Source organism: Oryctolagus cuniculus, chromosome 2 (assembly GCF_051225735.1).
Source record: "Oryctolagus cuniculus isolate XC-2025 breed Fujian yellow rabbit chromosome 2, ASM5122573v1, whole genome shotgun sequence".
Lineage (NCBI taxonomy): Eukaryota > Metazoa > Chordata > Mammalia > Lagomorpha > Leporidae > Oryctolagus > Oryctolagus cuniculus.
Genome location: NC_142868.1, coordinates 56,087,777 through 56,103,614, shown reverse-complemented (window position 1 = coordinate 56,103,614; position 15,838 = coordinate 56,087,777). Strand labels below are relative to the sequence as shown.

The 15,838-nt window shown below is 42.4% G+C and overlaps 1 long non-coding RNA gene across 3 annotated transcripts in view; it reads left to right on the top strand.

The window, feature by feature from the left end:
* The window catches only part of LOC103345486 (uncharacterized), a 53,750-nt gene that overhangs the window by 37,556 nt on the left and 356 nt on the right, over positions 1 to 15,838 (top strand). The window lies entirely within an intron of this gene.

The following is a 15,838-nucleotide window of genomic DNA, read 5'->3' as shown; positions in this document are numbered from 1 at the left end:
TGTTCCATTTCAGTTATGTAGTCAACCGGTAATCAAGTTCATTATTATAAAAAATGAGTGTCAGCAATTAAAAAATATGTTTATTTATTTTCACTAAGTTGAAAGGCAAATCAGAGGTAAAGAGAGAGAGAGAGAGATCTTCCACCCACTGGTTAATTCCTCAGTGCCTACAATAGGCGGGGCTAGGACAGGCCAATGCCAGGAGCCAGCAACTCCATCTGGGTTTTCCACATGGGTGGCAAGGGCACAAACTTGAGCCATCATCTGCTACCTCCTAGGATACATTAGCAGGAAGCTGGATGGGAAGCAAAGAAGTTGTGATTCAAACCAGCACTCTAATATGGGATGTGGGCATCTGAAGTTGGCTTAACCCACTGTGCCACAATGTCTGGCCTTCAGTAATTTTTTTTTTTTTGTATTCAGAAATTTTACAAGTCATCCCTTGACCATCAAATCTCAATAGTTTTAGCCAAAAGTATACAACAGAAATAAATATTTTGGGAGCTGGTGTTGTGGCTTAGCAGGTAAACCTGCAGTGCCGGCATCCTATAGGGACACTGGGAATCCCGGCTGCCCCAGTTACCATCCAGCTCTCCGCTATGGCCTGGGAAAGCAGAGGAAGATGGCCCAAGTCCTTGGGCCCTGCCACCTGCTACCCATGTGTGAGACCTGCAAGAAGCTCTTGGTCCCTGGCTTCAGATTGACCCAGCTTCCACCGTTGCAGCCAGTGGGGCATGAACCAGCAAATGAAAGACGTCTCTCTGTCTCTCCTCTCTGTCTGTAACTTTGTTTTTCAAATAAATAAACAAATCTCAAAAAAAATAAGTGTTTATTTCGCATATCATACACTGATAAAGTAGGCTAATTTTTTAAAGATTTATTTATTTATTTGAAAGTCAGAGTTACACAGAGAGAGGAGAGGCAGAGAGAGGGAGTCTTCCATCCACTGGTTCACTCCCCAATTGGCTGCAATGGCCGGAGCTGCGCCAATCCAAAGCCAGGAGCCAGAGCTTCTTCCTGGCTCCCACACGGGTTCAGGGGCCCAAGGACTTGAGCCATCTTCTGTTGCTTTCCCAGGTCATAGCAGAGAGCTGGATTGAAATAGGAGCAGCCGGAATTCGAACCGGCACCCATGTGTGATACCGGCACTGCAGGCTGGGGCTTTAACCTGCTGCCCCAAGGAGGACACCTTCTTACATAACCAAATTCCAATATGACTCATTTAATGACCCAATGTGATTCCTTGATGCCATGTACAACCTATCACATATTCAGATGCTTACCTTGTTTTATATTTTTTCTAATTGATAATTCAGTCAAGGAGCACATTGTGTTGCTATGTCTTCACTTACCCTCTTTCCCATGCTATTGCTTTTTTAAAGAGGCTAGTCCAGAGGGCTCTGTTCTTGACCTTTTGATTCCTTCTTCATGGTGGTTTTAACTTGTTCTATCTTCTCTATAACCTACACATCTAAAATCTTGAGGTTTTAGGTGACACTTTTTTTTTTTTTTTTGGACAGGCAGAGTGGACAGTGAGAGAGAGAGAAAGAGACAGAGAGAAAGGGCTTCCTTTGCCATTGGTTCACCCTCCAATGGCTGCCGCGGCCAGCGTGCTGTGCTGATCCGATGGCAGGAGCCAGGTACTTATCCTGGTCTCCCATGGGGTGCAGGGCCCAAGGACTTGGGCCATCCTCCACTGCACTCCCTGGCCACAGCAGAGAGCTGGCCTGGAAGAGGGGCAACCGGGACAAAATCTGCCGGCACCGCAAGGTGGAGGATTAACCTAGTGAGCCACAGCGCCGGCCCAGGTGACACATTTTGAAGAACTCTCTATCATTGAGGCTACTGAGCTCTGTTAGTGATGCCAACTTTGACCTTGAATTGGGGCAACGTCAATCACAGCTCTCTTCATTATTCAGATATATTTTAGCTTTGTTGATTTGTGAAATGATAATTTGGATCATGCAAATATCTAGTTCCCCAAAGTGAATTGTTTTTCTTTAAAAAAAAAAAACATACTTTTGATTCTAGTCATGAATTAGCTTTTCATCAAGCAGGGTATGTTCCATCTAAAATTATGAATACTACCAAAGTCTGTAGGAAACCTACAGATAATTGTTTATTTTTCTGCTCATATGAATATCTTCGTTGTTTTTGGTACCATTGTGATATACAGCAATTACATTTACCTGAACTAATAAACTGGGCATCAATAGGTTCCTAGAGCTATGTGTTGTAATTCCCTAGTGGAGGAATGTCGAATGCTGTGGAGGTGAATGTCATATTTCCATGAGCAAAGAAACATGATCAAGGAAACACCCAGTACACTGAGAAGCCAGGGCTTATTGTGGGTGTGATGTGGGCTCTTATTGTAAAGCATTACACCATACACTGAAATTGAAATGTGGATCCCTTCAAGTGACTTCTTTGCTTCCTTTTCAAGCCAATCAAAAGACATGAGTAAAAACATACCAGTAACCAAACATGGTAGTATCAAGCATAATTAGGAATATAAAATCATTTCTAAAGTCTGTGTCTGATCATTTTCTTTATTTCATTCGTTTTTGCTCCACCCCCATCTGTGATTCATTTGCCTTTCGTCATCTTCCACAATGGCTTCTCCAAGAATATCAGGCTTGAAACGTACGACATGGCTCACACCCACTTCAAGCATTGTTTAAAATCTCATTTATTATTTTGTACTGTGGTCTCACTTAAAAGCCAGTATTACTGAGAATGTAGAACACATACCTTTAATTCCCAGGGTAAAAGGGGAGGGGGGAGAGAGAGAGAGAGAGAGAGCAAAAGCAAGTTGGGGGGGGGGGTGACAGGAGGCACGGGCTAAAACTGAGAGATTGCCCACAATGGAAATGTGAAGAAAACAAGTAAATTCAGAAGTCTTACTGGTAGATGAAGTCTCTAGACACTAAAAATTGGAAACTACCCAAACCCAGGCTTAGTCTAGTACAGAAAAATGATGAAGACCAGGACTGCTAGTTTTTTGTAAAAACAGGTTAGTTATTTAAAGACCACATTCCCAGGATTACAAGAATTTGTCTGAATCGCCAGGGAATATTGATCTGCACTAGAATTAGTAAAACTGAAGAGACAAGATTCTTTGTGAGGTGCCTATTACATGAAACTATATTTAGGCCTTGAAATTAACACTGGGAGTAATCATATTAAATTGATATCAGCAGGTAAAAGCTATACTAAATAGTAATTCTATTTTTCCAATTGGTTACAAAATTTTTCCAATCAGATACAAAAATCCAGGTGTCTGGGGGAGACTAACCCAGTTAAAAACCAGTTGGGGGGCTGGCGCCGTGGCTCAATAGGCTAATCCTCCGCCTAGCAGCGCCGGCACACCGGGTTCTAGTCCCGGTTGGGGCGCCGGATTCTGTTCCGGTTGCCCCTCTTCCAGGCCAGCTCTCTGCTGTGGCCCGGGAGTGCAGTGGAGGATGGCCCAAGTGCTTGGGCCCTGCACCCCATGGGAGACCAGGATAAGTACCTGGCTCCTGCCTTCGGATCCGCACCGTGCGCCGGCTGCAGCACGCAGACCGCGGCGGCCATTGGAGGGCGAACCAACGGCAAAGGAAGACCTTTCTCTCAGTCTCTCTCTCACTGTCCACTCTGCCTGTTAAAAAACAAAACAAAACAAAACAAACAAACAAAAAAAACACAAAAAAAACCCAGTTGGGTTTACCACTGTTCTTTTAAAGAAAAAACAAACAAAAAAACAATGCCCTGTGCTAAAGTATCTAATGACAGTAATCCAACCATTCATTCAACTCCACTTTCAACTCATTTTCCTTCCTCCACTATTAAATACAAACTAGTCTCCTACAACTGAAAACTGTGCTGCCTTACAAGAGTGTGCTCTATGGATGCAGCCCCATCCAAAAACACTTTGGGAATGAACACAGTAAAAAGCATTTACCTAACGGGGAATAGAAGAATACTGGAGGGAAATTTTCCTTTTTCTGTTGCAATGAGAATCCCCCTTCACACCTTTTTCTAAGAAAGTTGTAAGCCGTACCTTTATAAGAAGGTCAAATTACAGACCACACATGTGCTTCCAGCAATAAATTATTCAGCAGCTCATTCTATCAGGGCCTCACTATTCTAGAAGCTCCAAAAAGATATGAAACATAAGATAAGAAAGTAACAGACATTGAACTGTAATTTTCATTCCTCTTACTAAAGGAAGTTTGGCTGGAAGAACCAAAGGAGGCAGTACCACATTCATCCACTGGTTTATTTAAACAGACTTTTTTTACTTCAATGCAGTGCTACCATTTTTTAACTATTTTTTTATTTGAAAAGCAGAATTACAGAGAAAGGGAGAGACAGAGAGAAAGAGTGAGAAACAGAAACAGAGAGAGATCTTCCATCATAGGCAGCAGCTTTACATGCTATGCCACAATGCCAGCTCCAAGAGCTATCATGTTCGACCTCAAATTCTCAAAGATTGGGTTGCCAATTCCCCCTCTTCCAGTCTGAGGAATCTTTTTTTAGTTCCAAGGGCCTAAAAGACTTATTTTCAATGTTAGGTCCTCTACACTAGTGGTATTTTTTTTTATTGTGTAGAATATACATAATGAAATTTACCATTCCTAAGTTTATGTACAGTGGCATTAAGTACATTCTCATTGTTTTGCAGCCATCACCACCACCCACTTCCAGAACTATTTCTTTTTCCCAAACTGAGTTCCTTGAACCATAACTCTGGCTGGCATTGTGGTGCAGTGGGTTAGAGCTTGGGCCTGCAGCGCTAGCATCCCACATGGGTGCCGGTTGGAGTCCTGGCTGCTCCACTACCACTCCAGCTCCCTGCTAATGCAGCTGGGAGGGCAGTGGAAGATGGTCCAGGTCCTTGGGCCCCTGCACCCACATGCAGGACCTGGAAGAGGCTCCTGGCTCTTGGCTTCTGGCTTTGGATTGGTTCATCTCTGACTGTTGTGGCCATTTGGGGAGTGAACCAGAGGATTGAAGACCCCTGTCTCTCACTATCTCTACCTCTCTCTGTAACTCTTTCAAATACATAAGATAAACCTTTAAAAAAATTTTAAAAAAATAATTCCCCATTCTCCTCTTGTCCCAGGCCCTGGTAACTACCATTGGCTGTCTCCATGAATTTGATTACTCTAGGTACTTCATATATGGGGAATTGTACAGTAGTTGTCCTTTTGTTACTGGCTTCTTTACATATTAACATAAAATCTTCAGGATACATCCACGTGTAAACATGTGTAAGAATTTCTTTCCTGCTTAAGGCTGAATGATATTTCATTGTGTTTATTTTTGAAATGTTTATTTTCATCTACTTGAAAGGCAGAGCAAGGGAGAGAAAGAGAGAGAATCTTTCACTCACTGGTTCACTTCCCAGATGCCCTTAACAGCTAGGGCTGGGCTGGGTCAAACTCAGGAACCTGGAGCTCCTTTGGGTCTCCCATATGGTCAGCAGGTTACCAAGTACTTGAGCCATCATCTGCTGCCTCCCAGGATGCATTACCAAGAAGCTGGATCACAAGTGGAGGAGCTTGATTTGCCTCAAACTGGCACTCTGAAATGGTGCTAAGCAGTGGCTTAACTTGCTGTACAATGATGCTCCCCCCCTCCATTGTATTGATATACCTTGTTTTGTTTAACTATTCATCCATAGATAGACACTTGCATTGTTTCTACCTTTTGGCTAACATGAATGATTCATTATGAACATGGGTGCACAAAGTTTAAGTTTCTGCTTTCAATTTGTTTGGGAACATACCCAGAAGTGGAATTGCTGGCTCATATATGTTTATTATATTTAATTGCTCTACTGTTTCTCATAGCACTGCAGTAATTTATACTCCCACCAGCAAAAGACAAGTGTTCTAGTTTCTCTGCATCTTTACCTGCCAGAGAGTTTTAACAGGGGTATTCTTTATACTTAGGGTCAACACTTCCTTGTTATACAGGATTGTCTCACACCCCTGGCCCCACACGCTCTTAGAACATAATGGAATAATGTGTCCCAGTTGTAGTGGCAAACAGAGCCCCCTTCCCCACACTCATAGATAATATGTTTTCAAACATTCTCTAAAAGGGCAGGTATTTGGCACAGCAGTATTATGCTGCTCAGGATTCCTGCATCCATATTGGAGCACCTGGGATCAAGTTCCTCCTGTGCCTCCACTTCCAATACAGTGTTCTGCTAACGCACACCCTGGGAATCAGCAGATGATGGCTCAGGTACTTGGGTCTCTGCAACTCAAGTGGGAGACTTAGAAATAAAACAAAATAAAAGTCCCCCAAGGGATGGAAACAAGCTACCCAGTTAGATACCCTTCTCCTGATTCACTCTCTCAATGACTACAACATCTGAGGCTGGATGAAGCTGGGTCATGCTGAAGCCAGGATCTAGGAACCCCATCCAGGACTCCCACCTGGGTGGCAAAGGCCCAAGTATTTTGGTCATCTCTGCTGCCTTCTCAGGTGCATTAGTAGGAAGCTGGATTAGAAGTGAAGCATATTGATGATCCGATATGGGATGTTGGCATAGCAAGCAGTGCCTTCATCTGTTGTGCTACAAAGCCAACTGCAGTTATTTCCTTTTTAAAGAAAATTTTGTTTAATTTATTTGGAAGACAGAGAGAGAGAAACACAAAGACAGATCTCCCGTCTGTTGGTTCACTCCCTAAAACCTCTCAACAGCTGGGGCAAAGCCAACCTGAAACCAGGAGCAGGAAACTCAGTCTGGGTCTCCCTATGGGTTTCAGGTACTTCAGCCATTACCTGCTGCCTCCCAGGATGTGCTCTAATAGGAAACTGCAACTGGGAGTTGAATCAGAGCTTGAAACTAGACACTGATGTGGCATGTGGGCTTCCCAAACAGTGTCTTAACCTGTAAACCAAATGTCTTGCCTCTATTATTAAGATTCATCTCTTAAAAACAGTGCAGTTGGGCAGGCGCCGCGGCTCACTAGGCTAATCCTCTGCCTGTGGCACTGGTACCCTGGGTTCTAGTCCTGGTTGGGGCTCCAGATTCTGTCCCAGTTGCTCCTCTTCCAGGCCAGCTCTCTGCTGTGGCCCAGGAGTGCAGTGGAGGATGGCCCAAGTCCTTGGGCCCTGCACTCGTATGGGAGACTAGGAGGAAGCACCTGGCTCCTGGCTTCAGCTTGGTGCAGCACACCGCCATGGTGGCCATTTGGGGGGTGAACCAACGGAAGGAAGACCTCTCTCTCTCTCTCTCTCTCCTCTCACTGTCTAACTCTGCCTGTCAAATAAATAAATAAATAAAACAGTGCAGTTGTACACAGTGGTCAGTAAATAATTGCACAAATTCACATCTCATCATTCAGGGGAGCCAAGTTTTCTGAAAATATAAACGATTTAAATTAATTTATTATCCACTTTATTTAGCTTTTATGGATCTTTCCCATTTTTATTTTCATGGCTTCCTGATGTTCAGATAGTCTCCTTTCCTAAGTGACTGCGGATATCTTTGTCAGAAACCTATATCTACTTTCTTTTATTTTTTTTTTTAAGATTTTTTATTTTATTTTATTTTACTTGAGAGCAAGAGTTACAGACAGAGAGAGTGTGAGACAGAGAGAGTGGTCCTCCATCTACTGGTTCACTCCCCAAATGGCCACAATGCCTGGAACAGGGCCAATCCAAAGCCAGGATCCAGGAGTTTCCTACAGGTTTCCCACAGGGGTGCAGAGGCCCAAGCACTTGGGCCATCTTCCATGCTTTCCCAGGCCATCAGTAGGGAGCTGGATTGGAAGTGGAGCAACCGGGACTTGAACTGGTGTACCAGTGCTGCAGGCAGATACTTAACCTACTATGCCATAGTGCCAGCTCTGACCTAGCTACTTTCTAACTAACCAGTATAATTTCTTTGAATTTGCCTTCTCATTCACAAATCTCTGAATTTAAAAAGTGATTCAGTTCCTTAAAAGTGACTAGTTAATTGTTTAAATTAAAATAATTTTCTCATAAAAGCTACAAAATAAAAAATGCATTCCAATTAATTGGATAAAATGGCAGTTATGTTTCCTCTCCTGTGTTGCATGAATGTTATATTACTCAACAGTCTAGAGAAAATATAAAATCTTGAATTTGAAAACCATTTTTTCTTGGGCCAGCATTGCGGCATAATAGATTAAGCTACCACCTGCAATGCTGGCATCCCATATGGACACCAGTTTGTGTCCTGGCTGCTTCACTTTTGATTCAGCTCCCTGCTATTTCCCCTGGGAAAGCAGAGGAGGATGGCCCAAGTGGTTGGATCCCTGCTACTCATATGGGAGACTCAGAAGAATTTCATGGCTCCTGACTTCTACCTGGGCCAGCCCTGGTATTTGTGGCCATTTGGGGAGTGAACCAGTGGATGGAAGACCTCTCTCTCTCTCTCTGTCTACCTCTCTCTCTCTCTGTGTATAATTCTGTCTTTCAAATAAATTGAATAAATCTTTTTAAAAAGATTTTATTTATTTATTCGAAAGTCAGAGTGCTACACAGAGAGAAGAGGCAGAGAGAAAGAGAGGTCTTCCATCTGCTGGTTCACTCCCCAATTGGCCACAACTGATGGAGCTGCACCAATCCGAAGCCAGGAGCCAGGAGCTTCTTCCAGGTCTCCCACGTGGGTGCAGGGGCTCAAGGACTTGTGCCATATTCCACTGCTTTCCCAGGCCATAGCAGAGAGCTGGATCAGAAGAGGAGCAGCTGGGATTAGAACCGGCGCCCATATGGGATGCCGGCGCTTCAGGGCAGAGCATTAACCCACTGCACCACAGCACCAGCCCCTTGAATAAAATATTTTTCTAATTCACAAAAGAACTTTTTTTGCCCATCATTAGTGGTGGCCTGTGAATCCACAGATGACATAACCTATATCCATTATTCTAAAACTTCCTTACAGGAGTCCTTGTAAAGTTCTGCTGCACTTTTTGATCTTCTTTCTTCCAATTTTTTTTAAAGATTTATTTATTTATTTGAAAGGCAGAACTACAGAGAGAGACAGAGATAGAGAGAGAGAGAGATGGTTCATCCGCTGCTTCACTCCCTATATGGCTGCAAGCCAGGGAGCCAGTACCTACACAGGGTCTCCCACATGGTTGGCAGGGGCCCAAACATTTGGGCCATCTTCTGCTGCTTTCCCAGGCACATTAGCAAGGAGTTGGATCAGAAGTGGCGCAGTTGGGACTTGAACTGGTATTTATATGGCATGCTAGCATTGCAGGCAGCAGCTTAACCAGTTGTGCCACAATGCCAGCCCTGATATTTTTCCATTTGAGGTTCATTGTGCTGTGTTATTCTGAGTATTCAGCAATAGAGTGTCTATGGGGCATGTTTCTGAATTGAACTTCCATTTGGAAGTTTATGCTTTGGTTAAACTTTTATTGCTTCTTTGTTTGTGGAATCCTGAGTTATTCATTAGCATTTCTTAGTCATGGTTTCATCTCAAACTAAAAAATAAATCACCCTCAAAGAAGCATATGAATTTCTGGAACATACTGTTGGAATATCAAAATGACCTCAAAAGACAAAAGAAAGGTGGCAGCTGTCTGAGAAAGGCCTCCTGTGGAGCCGAGAGAAGTGAAATGACTAAGGAGAAAAATCAGAATCTTTCAGAAAACATCAAATGTGCTAAGCTGAAATTACTTTCTGCATATTTTTAAAGAAATAACATTCTTCAGAGGCCACTTGTTCAGATGGTTGGGGTGCCGCATGTGGGTTTGAGTACAGTTCCATTCCAGAACCTAGGAGGCAGCAGTGATGGCTCAAATAATTGGGTTCTTGCCACCCATGTGCAAGACCTAGGTTGAGTTCCAGGCTCTTGGCTTTGGCTTCAGCCAGGGACATTGAGGGAACTTGGGGGATGAACCAGCTGTTTTTTGTCTCTCTCTCTCTCTCTCTCTCTCTCTCTCTCTCTCTCTCTCTCTCTCTTTACTTCTCCAGTAAGAAAAGCAAGTAGAGGGCAGTGTTGTGGCACAGTAGCTTCAGGCGCAACCTGCAATGTCAGCATCCCACGTGGGTTTCAGTTCAAGTCCTGACTGTTCCACTTCCAGTCTAGTGGGAAAGCAGTGGAAGATGACCCAAATGCTTGGTCCCCTGCCACCTACATGGGAGACCTGGATTGAGTTCTAGGCTGCTGGCTTCATCCTGTCCCAGACCTGATCATCATGGCCACTTGGGGAATAAATCAGTGGTTGGAAAATTTCTGTCTTTGTCTCTCCCTGTCTTTGTATTTCTGCATTACAAATAAATTAATTAATCTTTTTTTAAAAAGTAACTAAATAACAATTTAAAAAGTGGAATCAAGATTCCTTCATTTTTTTTCCTCTTCCCTAAACTCTCTTGGCTTGTAGTTTTGTCTCATATTTACCTCAAAAGTTTGCTGTGAGGATTAATTGAGGCAGTGTATCTAATCTGCTTAGCCTAATGCCTAGAACCTATTAATCATTCAATAAAAGATCTAAAATTGTGACAGTAAAGATAATGATGCCCAAAAATTCAATTTATTCTATTATGCCCAGAAATTCTATTTCTCTAACTTTTAAAAAACCTGTTCAAATTGGTAAATACTCATGTATTATTCTTCTAAGTTATGAGTCAAACATAAACTCATCATTGGCTCTGACCTGGCCAGGGTCATCATTACCAACAGGAAGTGTTCAAACTCCTTAGCACAACACGAGACACTCAGGATTTGGCAACTGCAGCCACCTGTGGCCTGTCTCCCACATACTCCCTCATACCTGCTGATCCAAGTCTGTCACATGTTTACAGCTGCTCAGCCCCAACTGCTGACCTCGTTCGCCTCTTTGGTCTTATGCACAGGGCTCCCTTCTTTTTCCTTTCTCCCTCTGCACAGGAAACACTATCCTCATTCTCCAGAACCATTCCCAGTATTGTTGAATGCTGTTCTTCCCCCACTCTCCAGCAGGGATCAGCCTCCCCCTCCTTGGGCATTCCTGCTGTATTTCATAGAGATACCTACCATACTACATAATCTATTGCCCAAATTAGGACACTTTTTGTAAATAATAGGAAGCTATTAATTTGTAGATTGGGAAAGCAAGTATGAAAGGAGACTGTTCAAGGCTAATCAGATGTGTGGTCATCCTACAATTAACACTTTATTTCCTACTTTACTTCTTTGGTGTTCCACCTTGCTGAGCAGTGGGTTCCTAGCTGGAAGGAATCAGATTTCTCTCTTTGGTGTCTGGATGCTTGTGCCTGGCACAGAGCCTAGCATGTAAGCAGATACTCAGTTGAAGTTTGCTGAACATATGCATGATTAGACAGATGAATTAGTGAACTAATTAAATTGTCACTAATACTTTGAGAATAGTTTTTATTAAAATGAGAGTTTGCAGATAACATTGTGAAGACTGATTTCCCTTAACATGGCTAATCATGTTGTACTCTGTTTTGTGTTGCTATAACAGAATACTAAAGAGTAGGTAATTTATAAAGGAAATAGATTGGTTCTTATATTTCTGGAGGCTAGGAAATCCAAGGTCAAGGATGTTATATCTGGCAAAGGTCTTCTTGCTGTGTCAGCATGATGGACAACATCACCTGGCAAAGGAATGAGGGAATGTACCAGCCCAGGTGTCTCTTCCTCTTCCTCTTTTTTCTTTTTTTAAGATATTTATTTATTTGAAAGGCAGAAAAAGAAGGAGAGAGAGAGAGAGAGAGAGAGTGAGAGAGAATCTTCCAACCATTGGTTCACTCCTCAAATGACTGTAACAACCAGATCTGGGCCAGGCAGTATATCCTGTTCTCCAACATGGGTGGCAATGTCTTAAATCCTCATACCATCACCATCACCTGCCGATTTCTATGCACATTAGTAAAAGCTTGATATGAAGCAGAGCAGTCAGGACTGGAGCCAGTACTCTGATGTGGGATGCCAATATTCAAAGCCAAAGTGACAGCTTCCCCTGCTGTGCCATACAACACTGCCCCTCATCCATTTTTTTGTAATTAGATTTTCTTTTTGAAGGGCAGTGAGACAGCCATACAGATAGTTTCCGTCTGCTGGTTCACTCTCCAAATGCCTACAATAGCCAGGGCTGGGCTGGGCCAAATCTAGGAGTCTAGAACTCAAGCCAAGTTTCTTATAAGAGTGTCAGGGAGCTGGCACCGTGGCTCAATAGGCTAATCCTCTACCTTGCAGTGCCGGCACACCAGGTTCTAGTCCCGGTCGGGACGCCAGATTCTGTCCCAGTTGCCCCTCTTCCAGGCCAGCTCTCTGCTGTGGCCCAGGAGTGCAGTGGAGGATGGCCCAAGTTCTTGGGCCCTGCACCCCATGGGAGACCAGGATAAGTACCTGGCTCCTGCCATCGGATTAGCGCGGTATGCCGGTGCAGTGCGCCGGCCGCGGCAGTCATTGGAGGGTGAACCAACGGCAAAAAGAAGACCTTTCTCTCTGTCTCTCTCTCTCACTGTCCACTCTGCCTGTCAAAAAATAAAAATAAATAAATAATAATAATAATAATAATAAAGAGTGTCAGGGACTCAATCATCTGCTGCCTCCCAAGAAGCAGGGCCAGAACTCAAACATAAATAATCAGATGTGAGATATAAGCATCCCAGGAAGCATCTTTCTCTTCTTACAGAATAACACCCTTCAATTTTTTAATTTTTATTTTTTATTTTTATTTGAAAAGGAGAGAGAGAGAGAGATCCTCCATTAGCTGTAAAACTCAAATGTCCACAACAGCAGAGGCTGGGCTAGGCTAAAGCCAGGAGTACAGAATTCAACTGGGGTCTCCCAGGGGGTCTCCCATATGATTATCAAGGACCAATAACCTGAATCATCATCTATGCTACTGCCTTTCAGTATATACATTAGCAAGAATCTGTACTGGAAGCAAAGTAGCTGGGACTCAAACCAGGCATTCACAATGTTTAACAGTTTAACCACTGTCCCAAAGGCCCACCATACCAACCAGCATCTTAACTACTATGCAAAATGCCCACTAAGTATGATGTTTTCCAGATTCATCCATTTTATTGTAAATGACTGGATTTCTAGTCTCAGTACCCAGGAGTAATCAATTTTTAATATTCTTTATGCTTGGTCAATTTATTTCATCATATGAGCAAAGTTGCCATGTTTTTCTTTATTTTCAAAAAATATATGACACAATTTGGCTTTTATTTCTTCTTAAATACTTAATCTTTTAAGGTTAAAAATTCATGACTTTCCCTATTTCATCTTAATTCACATTCTTTAATCTTTGAGGAAACATGTGTTTCAAGTCCCTTGCCCACAGAGATTTTAAAAAATGTTTCCTAAGGGCTACTGATATTTCAGGAGATTTATTAATTTTAGTCATCTTTTTGTATGAAACACGTCTACCTTTTAAAAACTGTTATATAAACCTGTGTTCCATTGCTGATACTTAAGGTAATTGTGCTTATAAAGGCTCTCACAATGCTAAAAAAAAATATGTACTTAATACAGATAACTTCATTGAGCTATAATAAAAATAAATAAAAACAAACAACAAATGCTGGTGAGCATGTGGGGAAAAAGGTACCCTAAACCACTGTTGGTGGGAATGTAAACTGGTAAAGCCACTATTGAAGATAGCATGGAGATACCTCAGAAGTCTGATTATAGACCTACCATAAGACCCAGCCATCCCACTCCTCAGAATTTACCAAAGGGAAATTAAATCAGCATATGAAAGAGTTATCTGTACCCCCATGTTTGTTGTAGCTCAATTAACAATAACTAAGACATGGAATCAACCCAGATGCTCATCAACTGAAGACTGGATAAAGAAATTATGGGATATGTAGGCCAGTGCCACGGTTCAATAGGCTAATCCTCCACCTGCGGTGCCGGCACCTCAGGTTCTAGTCCCGGTCGGGGCGCTGGATTCTGTCCTGGTTGCTCCTCTTCCAGGCCAGCTCTCTGCTGTGGCCAGGGAGTACAGTGGAGGATGGCCCAAGTGCTTGGGCCCTGCACCCCATGGGAGACCAGGAGAAGCACCTGGCTCCTGGCTTCAGATCAGCGCAGTGCACCAGCTGCAGTGCGCCAGCTGTGGCGGCCATTGGAGGGTGAACCAACGGCAAAAGGAAGACCTTTCTCTCTGTCTCTCTCTCACTGTCCACTCCGCCTGGCAAAAAAAGAAAAAAGAAAAAAAAAAGAAAAAAGAAAGAAAGAAATTATGGGATATGTAAACCATGGAATAATACACAGCAGTAAAAAATGAAATCCAGTCATTTGCAAAAAAATCAATGAATCTGGAAAACATTATAATTAGTGAAAGAAGCTAGTCCTAAAGGGACAAATACCACATGTTCTCCCTGATCTGTGAGAAGTAATAAAGCACCTAAAAGACAATCTGTAGAAGTGAAATTGACACTTTGAGAAACAATGAGTTGAACAGCCCTTGTCTTGACCATTGCAGAACAGTTTTTGGATTTTTTTATACTATTTGTTGAACTCTTTACTTACCATAGAGTTAAACATATGAGTATAAAGTAAATTGAAAATAGGTTTCAGTAAAAATATGAGCGAGAATAAGAGAGGGAGGCGATGAGGGATGGGAGAATGGGCAGGCATGGTGGGAAAAATCACCATGTTCCTAAAGTTGTAATTATGAAATGTATGAAGTCTGTAACTGTAAAGCTGTGTATTTCTGCATATATTCCTATGGACTTACTTCTAAGGGTATAGTTTAAAATCTTGCCATAGGACCCCAAATCCCCTTAAGCTGGGTGGTAAAAATACCATCTTAAGTATTAAAGTGATCATATAAATAGGATTAAGTGTCTGATAATAATAGATAGAATTAAAAAGGAGTGAATGCTCTAACATGGAAAGTAGTCCACACAGCAGACTCATAGAATGACAATCACTTTAAGTAGCACTCTGACCTTAGAATCAGTTCTTAAGGCATTCTGTTCTGGCTGAAAAGCCTCTGAGAGCATTTCAGCATGGAAAGCCAAGACACTGTGGCAAAAAGTGTTCTACATGAGGGATCTCAGTGGGTGAGACCCCAGTGGAAAGAAGTGGTCATCTATCAAGGAAGTATTTTTCTCTGAACTTCCACTTTGCTTATGGCCTTTTCTAAAGACTGTTGGAGTTTGTGGATTCAAAAGGCCTCCATAGCCTAGGCAGCTCATGTCAAGAGTCTTGGGTGATCACTGACATCATATGTAAGAATGTTAATTGTTAAATTAACAGCAGGAGTCACTATGCACTAACTTCCCATGCAGGGCATCTGTCTTCAAAGTTGTATTATAATTATGTCTAAATGCTCACAAAACATGTATCATCCCTAGGTGCTTCTTTAAGTTAATTAAGTTTTCAACAAAGAAAAAATAAGTGAAATTAACTTCAAGATGCAATGACTTTGAACAGCCCATGTCTCAACTGTTTAGGAACAATTAGGTGTGTGCTTTTTTGCGTGTGTGCAAATTGTTGAATTTTACTTAGTATAGAGTTGGTCTTCTGTGTGTAAAGTTAATTGAAACTGGATCTTAGTGGAAGGTGGGACTGGGAATGGGAGAGGGAGGATGAGGAAGGTTGGATAAGGAAGGATGAGGGTGGGAGGGCAGCTATGATGGAAAGAATTTCTAAAGGTGTACTTATGAAATGCATAAAGTTTGTATCCATTAAATAAAAGATTTCTTTGGGGAAAAAAAGAAAGAGAGAGAGAGAGAGAGAGAGAGAGAAAGAGAGAAAGAGAGAAAGAGGAAGGAAGGAAGGAAGGAAGGAAGGAAGGAAGGAAGGAAGGAAGGAAGGAAGGAAGGAAGGGGAGAGAGAAAGAAAAGGGTCATAAGGGCTTCCTTAGTATTGTATATTGAAAATCTCATTTTT